Source organism: Perissodus microlepis, chromosome 20, assembly GCF_051167445.1.
Source record: "Perissodus microlepis isolate ML-2025 ecotype Zambia chromosome 20, ASM5116744v1, whole genome shotgun sequence".
Classification (NCBI taxonomy): Eukaryota; Metazoa; Chordata; class Actinopteri; order Cichliformes; family Cichlidae; genus Perissodus; species Perissodus microlepis.
Window position 1 is genome coordinate 36,210,416 of NC_140480.1, and position 10,000 is coordinate 36,220,415.

Consider the following 10,000-nt stretch of genomic DNA (forward strand, 5'->3'; position numbering starts at 1 on the left):
GCGAGCTCCGCCTTTTATATTCTCCCCTCGGCTGTGTAAAATCCCATTCGTCTTTTTTTAACTTGTGGTCGGTAAAAATGAATTTGGTCTTTATTTTTAAACCGGCATTACATTTTAACTGTTTTTTAGCCAAAAATAACATATTTGCACTCTATAAAATTACTTTTAATGAATTTTAAAGCCAAATTAATTTAATCACTGTTTTTATTCCCAATTTGTTTTTAATCCATTTTTAACTGTAAATAGTCTTGCAAACCCTATGAATTGTGCTGATAAATTTATGAACCCTGGTTTTTAGAATTTTTAAGCCAATTTTCCCATCTTTCACTAATTTAATTCCCCATTATTAAATAATAGACATACTGGGGGTCAGGAGGTGGGGACAAAGTGGTTAGGGTTAGGGCTAACATACAGGGCTGGGGTTAGGTTTAGGATAAGACAAAGGACTGGGGTTAGACTGACATAGGGCCTACATTTAGGTTAGGTTTAGGGATGGGACTTGGGTTGGGGCTAGGGTAGTGTGAAACATCGGGGGAAAAAAAAGGGGGGGTTTGGGTCAAAAGTAAATCGGGTGTAGAGTAACCCACTGACACAAATGGGGTTGAGGGGGTTGAGGTTAGGGTGGGATTAAGGGTTGGAAAGTAACCAAAACCTTCTCCAATAAAAGTCTAATTCCATTTTACGTTAAGTCCCAATGGTTCTTTAGTTCCCAATGTATAAATCCAATATCTCTCCCTCTTTTTTCGTTCCCAATCTGTCCAATCCATGCCTTGTTGTAGTCCAGCCATTCTCAGCGAATCCCAGCCATGCTTAAGAAAATGTACAACCAAAGGTGCATCAGGTTCCTTCTTTTTCCTGATGTTATACACATGTTGGTACAACCTACTGTACAAATCATTTCCAGTTTCACCCACGTACTTCTTTCCACACTTTGAACAGAAAATAACATAAACACAATTCTTTGTTTGTGGGCTGAAACTTTGTGTAACCGAAATAATAGTTCTGTCCTTTACATTCCTAACAAACTCAAGCCTTGTAAACAGGGCCTCCAAGAGCTTCGGTTTGCTCGAGTCGAGCCGTGGAAGTCTTGCCCGCACAAGCAAGTCAGCTAAATTTTTGTTCCTCCGAAAGGCCGAAATGACTCTTGAATTTGGGATAAGAGCTGCCTGACCTATGACCTCATCAAAATGAGTCTTCATGTGTCTGTTAAAATACCTGCTGTTGGAGGAAAATGTACTAATGAGTGGGATCAAGTCCCCCTTGACCTTCTCACTGTCCTCCTGAAAGGTCCTAAGACATTTCTTCAAAAAGGGTCGAGAATATCCTCTTTCACGCAATGCCTTAAATAAGGTGATTACTGCCTTTCTAAAGTCCGTTGGTTGGGTACAGATCCGCCGAAATCTGAGAAGCTGGGACTTAACGATACCACGGAAAGTGTGTTTTGGATGGAAACTGAATTTGTGTAATAGGGCGTGCGTGTCTGTACTCTTGAAGAAAACCTTGATATCGAGTTTACGGGTGATGTTAAACGCGGGCCCTTTGAACACTGTGGTGTCCAAAAAGTCTATGGCCTCCCTATTGATTTCAAATTTTAATTGAATTGATGGATCGTGGGAATTCAACGTTTGCACAAATTCCAGAAATTCCAATTCAGATCCGGTCCAAATCCCCCAAATATCATCCAAATATCTCAAATAATGGGCCGGCTTCATTTTACACTTTGGAAGCACCTCCGCTTCCCAATTGGCCATGAATATATTTGCATAAGCCGGTGCAAATTTCTTGCCCATTGCGGTTCCTTTAATTTGCAAATAAAATTGTTCATCAAACATGAAATCATTCCTTGTCAAATTAATTTCCAGCAACTGTAGCAATTCCTGATCAGGCCGTTTAGGATCCGGAAACTTCTGAAAAATACCCCTTACAGTAGCAATTCCTGCCGCAATTGGAATATTAGTGTACAAGTTGTCCACGTCCATGGAGAAAAAGTAAAAGTCCTCAACTAATTTTAAATTTTTAACAATGTCAATGAAATGATATGTGTCCTTCACATATGCGGGATGTTTTACAGATAATGGATTCAAATAAAAATCTAGAAATTCCGCTGTACGATAAGTCTCGCTCTCGCAATCTGAAACAATGGGCCTCCCCGGGGGGATCTCGTACGGGATGGTCCATTTGTCAGGAGCTTTGTGTATTTTTGGCAATATGTAAAACCGCCTCTCTCTAGGTTGGGAACTGCCCAGTAAGTATGTGTACTGTTTAGAATTAATGAATTTTTTGTCCTTTAATGATTTAAGTATGTTTTTAACAATTGGGATTGTTTCCAAATACAATGGTTTGTCTAATTTCCTGTAATATGTGGTGTCCTGCAATTGTCGTTGTACTTCAAACGTGTATTGTTCCCGACTTAAAATTACGACCGTCGATCCTTTATCGGCTGGCTTTATTACTATGTGTTTAGTGTTTTTTAGCTCTCGCAGTGCTCTAATTTCTGCCAATGAAATATTCTGTGTTTCTCTAATTGGTTTATAACAACTTTTAAACTTCTCCAAATCTCTATGAATTAAAGTTACCACTTCCGGTGGGAGTTCCTGCACAGGCGGTGACCAATCTGACGGACCCGTGAAAGGCATTTTCTCTCTCCTTTTTGAGTTCCTAAAATACGTAGCCAACTTAACTTTTCTATGGTAACTTTGCATATCAAATTCAAACTTAAGCTTTTCATTCTTACCGATATACAATGCTGGAACAAAGAACAGTCCTTTCTTCAACAGTTCCCGTTGTGGCCTCGAGAGTCTAAAGTTCTTTGCCAAGACCACCACGTCCTGACCTTGAAGGCTTAGTCCACTGTCGCCCCCATACTGGTCCAGACTCAGGGGGTGTTGCAGTTTAAAAAGGATGTCCAATGTTGAAACATGGCCTTGCCCGTTTCCGCCGTCCAATGGATGTCATCTTCTTCGGTATGGAACAAGTCCCCATCCAAAAGGGGAATGTGGACCCTGTTCCTGTAGATATAGTCATTCAGGACCTGCAGATTCGACTTGTCTTCAGCTGACAGGTTCTCCGAGAAATTAACCTGAGGAACCCAAATTTCTGCATATGGGAACCGCTTCCTCGCGGCCCTCACTGCCGCCTGCACATTCTTGACAGTCGTTTCCTTAGGCTTGTTGGCCCTGCTATTGATCCCGAAGGACAAGACCATCTTCTCCACCACCAGATCCTGTGGCGGCACCGTTTTCTTCAACAAGGCTTCTGCATGGCGGAAGTCCGCCCCTGGAAAACTCTCCACCTGCAAATCTATGTTGGAGAAGTCCGGGAATTTGGTGAGGTTCGAATCCCCCAAGAAGATCCATTTGCGGTTCGCCACCCAGTTCCAATCAGTCATCTTCCTTGTGGTGTTCTGATGGCGATTCACCCGAAACCGAGGACCCCTGGAACTCTCGACCTCATCAAACAAATCCCCGGAAAGATCAAACAACGGCTCCTCGTCCTCAGAGCCTTCGTGATGGACCTGGGCCCGAACCTGTACACCTCGTCCTGAAAGCTGGGAAGATTGTCCCTGCTCCTCTGCTGCTTGGGCCTCTCTCTCGGCCTCCGCTGCCGCTGTAGCCCTGGCCTCATCCCGTTCCTCCTCCGCTTGCATCTCATCAAACATGGCCTCCAACTCCAACTGGGAGGCTGTACGTTCCGGAGGAAACAAGGGTTCAAAATCTGGCAGGTGGTCCTCCTGTACTTCTTCTAGAAAGAGATCTTCTTCAGGAAGAACCACCCCTTTGGGTCTCCTCGTCCTTCTTTGGACCTCCCTCCTCTCTAGGGGAGATGGCATCCATTCCGCCACGTTGGGGCTTGACCATCTAGCCTCTGCATCAGGGACCCGGTCTGTCATGGTGGCCACCGAGGTCTTTGGCGCTGCCCGCTGACGAGGTTGCACCGTGCGTGCAGACCCACTTGAAGAATCCACGCCCTGCTGTTCTCGTACCTGGACTGGTTCACCCTCGAGCTTGGTTGAGATGAGAGCCTCAGCGTGGTCAATGATGCTCCGCGTGATCCGTCTGAGGTTCCGCTTGGCCCAGCGGGAGGCCACCTCAAAGGCCTTTCTCCAGTCACGAGTATCCATGCTGGAGAGTTCTTGCAGAAACCTCTCCAAGCTTCCTTCATAATGTTCCATCAAAATCTGGAGGGTCATCTGACCCCAATTTCTTGCATTCCCCACGATCATATCTGTGGTATCCTGCCTCGGGTATGCCGGCTTAATCATCCCAGCCAGGATATCCACCATCTTAACAATCATCCTGGGCTCCGGCCTGCCTGGCTTCGGCGCCACGTTCTGGAGATGGTGCACCATCTTTATGATGCCATGCAGCTTACGAATCAGTCTTCCAAAATCGGGACTTGCCGCTTCTCTTAATACATCGTCATCTCTGGTCCTGGAAGAGCTCCCTCTTCGGGCTGGTTGGAATCGTCCCTGCCGGACCACAGCTGCATACGAGCGGAATGGGACTTGGGGACCAAAGTACTGGGGGACCCGGGGGGGAGGCACTGGCGGGTTAGGATGGGGAAAATAATCCCTTCTCCGGGAGGAAAAGGAGCGTGCGCGGTCCATCCCTCCCTGCGGTCCTCCGTACCCGTCCCAGAAGACTTGGCGGTCACGTTGGCGGCGGCGGCCATAACGCACCACCGTCCAGCCGTCTTCCATGGCGTCCAGTCTTTTTTTCTGTTGTTTCTTTTTTTCAAAAAAAAGTGTGCTTCAAAAATATGTATTTTTAATTTAAATGTGAACAAAAAACGCTTTCCAAAATGTGGAAAGGAAAAAGTCACGTAAAAACAGTAAACAACAAAAGAAGGTGTGCCAAAAAAAACTGTTTATTTAAAAATAAACACAAAAAAACACAACGTTTCGACCGTACACGGTCTTCCTCAGGTGTGGCACACAGAAAACTGTAAGCTAGTTTAGCTGGCAACAGTTGGACTGGCAGAGATGTGCTCTCATCGAGTGCCGAGTGGGAAATGAGCCCCTGTGCGAGCTCCGCCTTTTATATTCTCCCCTCGGCTGTGTAAAATCCCATTCGTCTTTTTTTAACTTGTGGTCGGTAAAAATGAATTTGGTCTTTATTTTTAAACCGGCATTACATTTTAACTGTTTTTTAGCCAAAAATAACATATTTGCACTCTATAAAATTACTTTTAATGAATTTTAAAGCCAAATTAATTTAATCACTGTTTTTATTCCCAATTTGTTTTTAATCCATTTTTAACTGTAAATAGTCTTGCAAACCCTATGAATTGTGCTGATAAATTTATGAACCCTGGTTTTTAGAATTTTTAAGCCAATTTTCCCATCTTTCACTAATTTAATTCCCCATTATTAAATAATAGACATACTGGGGGTCAGGAGGTGGGGACAAAGTGGTTAGGGTTAGGGCTAACATACAGGGCTGGGGTTAGGTTTAGGATAAGACAAAGGACTGGGGTTAGACTGACATAGGGCCTACATTTAGGTTAGGTTTAGGGATGGGACTTGGGTTGGGGCTAGGGTAGTGTGAAACATCGGGGGAAAAAAAAGGGGGGGTTTGGGTCAAAAGTAAATCGGGTGTAGAGTAACCCACTGACACAAATGGGGTTGAGGGGGTTGAGGTTAGGGTGGGATTAAGGGTTGGAAAGTAACCAAAACCTTCTCCAATAAAAGTCTAATTCCATTTTACGTTAAGTCCCAATGGTTCTTTAGTTCCCAATGTATAAATCCAATATCTCTCCCTCTTTTTTCGTTCCCAATCTGTCCAATCCATGCCTTGTTGTAGTCCAGCCATTCTCAGCGAATCCCAGCCATGCTTAAGAAAATGTACAACCAAAGGTGCATCAGGTTCCTTCTTTTTCCTGATGTTATACACATGTTGGTACAACCTACTGTACAAATCATTTCCAGTTTCACCCACGTACTTCTTTCCACACTTTGAACAGAAAATAACATAAACACAATTCTTTGTTTGTGGGCTGAAACTTTGTGTAACCGAAATAATAGTTCTGTCCTTTACATTCCTAACAAACTCAAGCCTTGTAAACAGGGCCTCCAAGAGCTTCGGTTTGCTCGAGTCGAGCCGTGGAAGTCTTGCCCGCACAAGCAAGTCAGCTAAATTTTTGTTCCTCCGAAAGGCCGAAATGACTCTTGAATTTGGGATAAGAGCTGCCTGACCTATGACCTCATCAAAATGAGTCTTCATGTGTCTGTTAAAATACCTGCTGTTGGAGGAAAATGTACTAATGAGTGGGATCAAGTCCCCCTTGACCTTCTCACTGTCCTCCTGAAAGGTCCTAAGACATTTCTTCAAAAAGGGTCGAGAATATCCTCTTTCACGCAATGCCTTAAATAAGGTGATTACTGCCTTTCTAAAGTCCGTTGGTTGGGTACAGATCCGCCGAAATCTGAGAAGCTGGGACTTAACGATACCACGGAAAGTGTGTTTTGGATGGAAACTGAATTTGTGTAATAGGGCGTGCGTGTCTGTACTCTTGAAGAAAACCTTGATATCGAGTTTACGGGTGATGTTAAACGCGGGCCCTTTGAACACTGTGGTGTCCAAAAAGTCTATGGCCTCCCTATTGATTTCAAATTTTAATTGAATTGATGGATCGTGGGAATTCAACGTTTGCACAAATTCCAGAAATTCCAATTCAGATCCGGTCCAAATCCCCCAAATATCATCCAAATATCTCAAATAATGGGCCGGCTTCATTTTACACTTTGGAAGCACCTCCGCTTCCCAATTGGCCATGAATATATTTGCATAAGCCGGTGCAAATTTCTTGCCCATTGCGGTTCCTTTAATTTGCAAATAAAATTGTTCATCAAACATGAAATCATTCCTTGTCAAATTAATTTCCAGCAACTGTAGCAATTCCTGATCAGGCCGTTTAGGATCCGGAAACTTCTGAAAAATACCCCTTACAGTAGCAATTCCTGCCGCAATTGGAATATTAGTGTACAAGTTGTCCACGTCCATGGAGAAAAAGTAAAAGTCCTCAACTAATTTTAAATTTTTAACAATGTCAATGAAATGATATGTGTCCTTCACATATGCGGGATGTTTTACAGATAATGGATTCAAATAAAAATCTAGAAATTCCGCTGTACGATAAGTCTCGCTCTCGCAATCTGAAACAATGGGCCTCCCCGGGGGGATCTCGTACGGGATGGTCCATTTGTCAGGAGCTTTGTGTATTTTTGGCAATATGTAAAACCGCCTCTCTCTAGGTTGGGAACTGCCCAGTAAGTATGTGTACTGTTTAGAATTAATGAATTTTTTGTCCTTTAATGATTTAAGTATGTTTTTAACAATTGGGATTGTTTCCAAATACAATGGTTTGTCTAATTTCCTGTAATATGTGGTGTCCTGCAATTGTCGTTGTACTTCAAACGTGTATTGTTCCCGACTTAAAATTACGACCGTCGATCCTTTATCGGCTGGCTTTATTACTATGTGTTTAGTGTTTTTTAGCTCTCGCAGTGCTCTAATTTCTGCCAATGAAATATTCTGTGTTTCTCTAATTGGTTTATAACAACTTTTAAACTTCTCCAAATCTCTATGAATTAAAGTTACCACTTCCGGTGGGAGTTCCTGCACAGGCGGTGACCAATCTGACGGACCCGTGAAAGGCATTTTCTCTCTCCTTTTTGAGTTCCTAAAATACGTAGCCAACTTAACTTTTCTATGGTAACTTTGCATATCAAATTCAAACTTAAGCTTTTCATTCTTACCGATATACAATGCTGGAACAAAGAACAGTCCTTTCTTCAACAGTTCCCGTTGTGGCCTCGAGAGTCTAAAGTTCTTTGCCAAGACCACCACGTCCTGACCTTGAAGGCTTAGTCCACTGTCGCCCCCATACTGGTCCAGACTCAGGGGGTGTTGCAGTTTAAAAAGGATGTCCAATGTTGAAACATGGCCTTGCCCGTTTCCGCCGTCCAATGGATGTCATCTTCTTCGGTATGGAACAAGTCCCCATCCAAAAGGGGAATGTGGACCCTGTTCCTGTAGATATAGTCATTCAGGACCTGCAGATTCGACTTGTCTTCAGCTGACAGGTTCTCCGAGAAATTAACCTGAGGAACCCAAATTTCTGCATATGGGAACCGCTTCCTCGCGGCCCTCACTGCCGCCTGCACATTCTTGACAGTCGTTTCCTTAGGCTTGTTGGCCCTGCTATTGATCCCGAAGGACAAGACCATCTTCTCCACCACCAGATCCTGTGGCGGCACCGTTTTCTTCAACAAGGCTTCTGCATGGCGGAAGTCCGCCCCTGGAAAACTCTCCACCTGCAAATCTATGTTGGAGAAGTCCGGGAATTTGGTGAGGTTCGAATCCCCCAAGAAGATCCATTTGCGGTTCGCCACCCAGTTCCAATCAGTCATCTTCCTTGTGGTGTTCTGATGGCGATTCACCCGAAACCGAGGACCCCTGGAACTCTCGACCTCATCAAACAAATCCCCGGAAAGATCAAACAACGGCTCCTCGTCCTCAGAGCCTTCGTGATGGACCTGGGCCCGAACCTGTACACCTCGTCCTGAAAGCTGGGAAGATTGTCCCTGCTCCTCTGCTGCTTGGGCCTCTCTCTCGGCCTCCGCTGCCGCTGTAGCCCTGGCCTCATCCCGTTCCTCCTCCGCTTGCATCTCATCAAACATGGCCTCCAACTCCAACTGGGAGGCTGTACGTTCCGGAGGAAACAAGGGTTCAAAATCTGGCAGGTGGTCCTCCTGTACTTCTTCTAGAAAGAGATCTTCTTCAGGAAGAACCACCCCTTTGGGTCTCCTCGTCCTTCTTTGGACCTCCCTCCTCTCTAGGGGAGATGGCATCCATTCCGCCACGTTGGGGCTTGACCATCTAGCCTCTGCATCAGGGACCCGGTCTGTCATGGTGGCCACCGAGGTCTTTGGCGCTGCCCGCTGACGAGGTTGCACCGTGCGTGCAGACCCACTTGAAGAATCCACGCCCTGCTGTTCTCGTACCTGGACTGGTTCACCCTCGAGCTTGGTTGAGATGAGAGCCTCAGCGTGGTCAATGATGCTCCGCGTGATCCGTCTGAGGTTCCGCTTGGCCCAGCGGGAGGCCACCTCAAAGGCCTTTCTCCAGTCACGAGTATCCATGCTGGAGAGTTCTTGCAGAAACCTCTCCAAGCTTCCTTCATAATGTTCCATCAAAATCTGGAGGGTCATCTGACCCCAATTTCTTGCATTCCCCACGATCATATCTGTGGTATCCTGCCTCGGGTATGCCGGCTTAATCATCCCAGCCAGGATATCCACCATCTTAACAATCATCCTGGGCTCCGGCCTGCCTGGCTTCGGCGCCACGTTCTGGAGATGGTGCACCATCTTTATGATGCCATGCAGCTTACGAATCAGTCTTCCAAAATCGGGACTTGCCGCTTCTCTTAATACATCGTCATCTCTGGTCCTGGAAGAGCTCCCTCTTCGGGCTGGTTGGAATCGTCCCTGCCGGACCACAGCTGCATACGAGCGGAATGGGACTTGGGGACCAAAGTACTGGGGGACCCGGGGGGGAGGCACTGGCGGGTTAGGATGGGGAAAATAATCCCTTCTCCGGGAGGAAAAGGAGCGTGCGCGGTCCATCCCTCCCTGCGGTCCTCCGTACCCGTCCCAGAAGACTTGGCGGTCACGTTGGCGGCGGCGGCCATAACGCACCACCGTCCAGCCGTCTTCCATGGCGTCCAGTCTTTTTTTCTGTTGTTTCTTTTTTTCAAAAAAAAGTGTGCTTCAAAAATATGTATTTTTAATTTAAATGTGAACAAAAAACGCTTTCCAAAATGTGGAAAGGAAAAAGTCACGTAAAAACAGTAAACAACAAAAGAAGGTGTGCCAAAAAAAACTGTTTATTTAAAAATAAACACAAAAAAACACAACGTTTCGACCGTACACGGTCTTCCTCAGGTGTGGCACACAGAAAACTGTAAGCTAGTTTAGCTGGCAACAGTTGGACTGGCA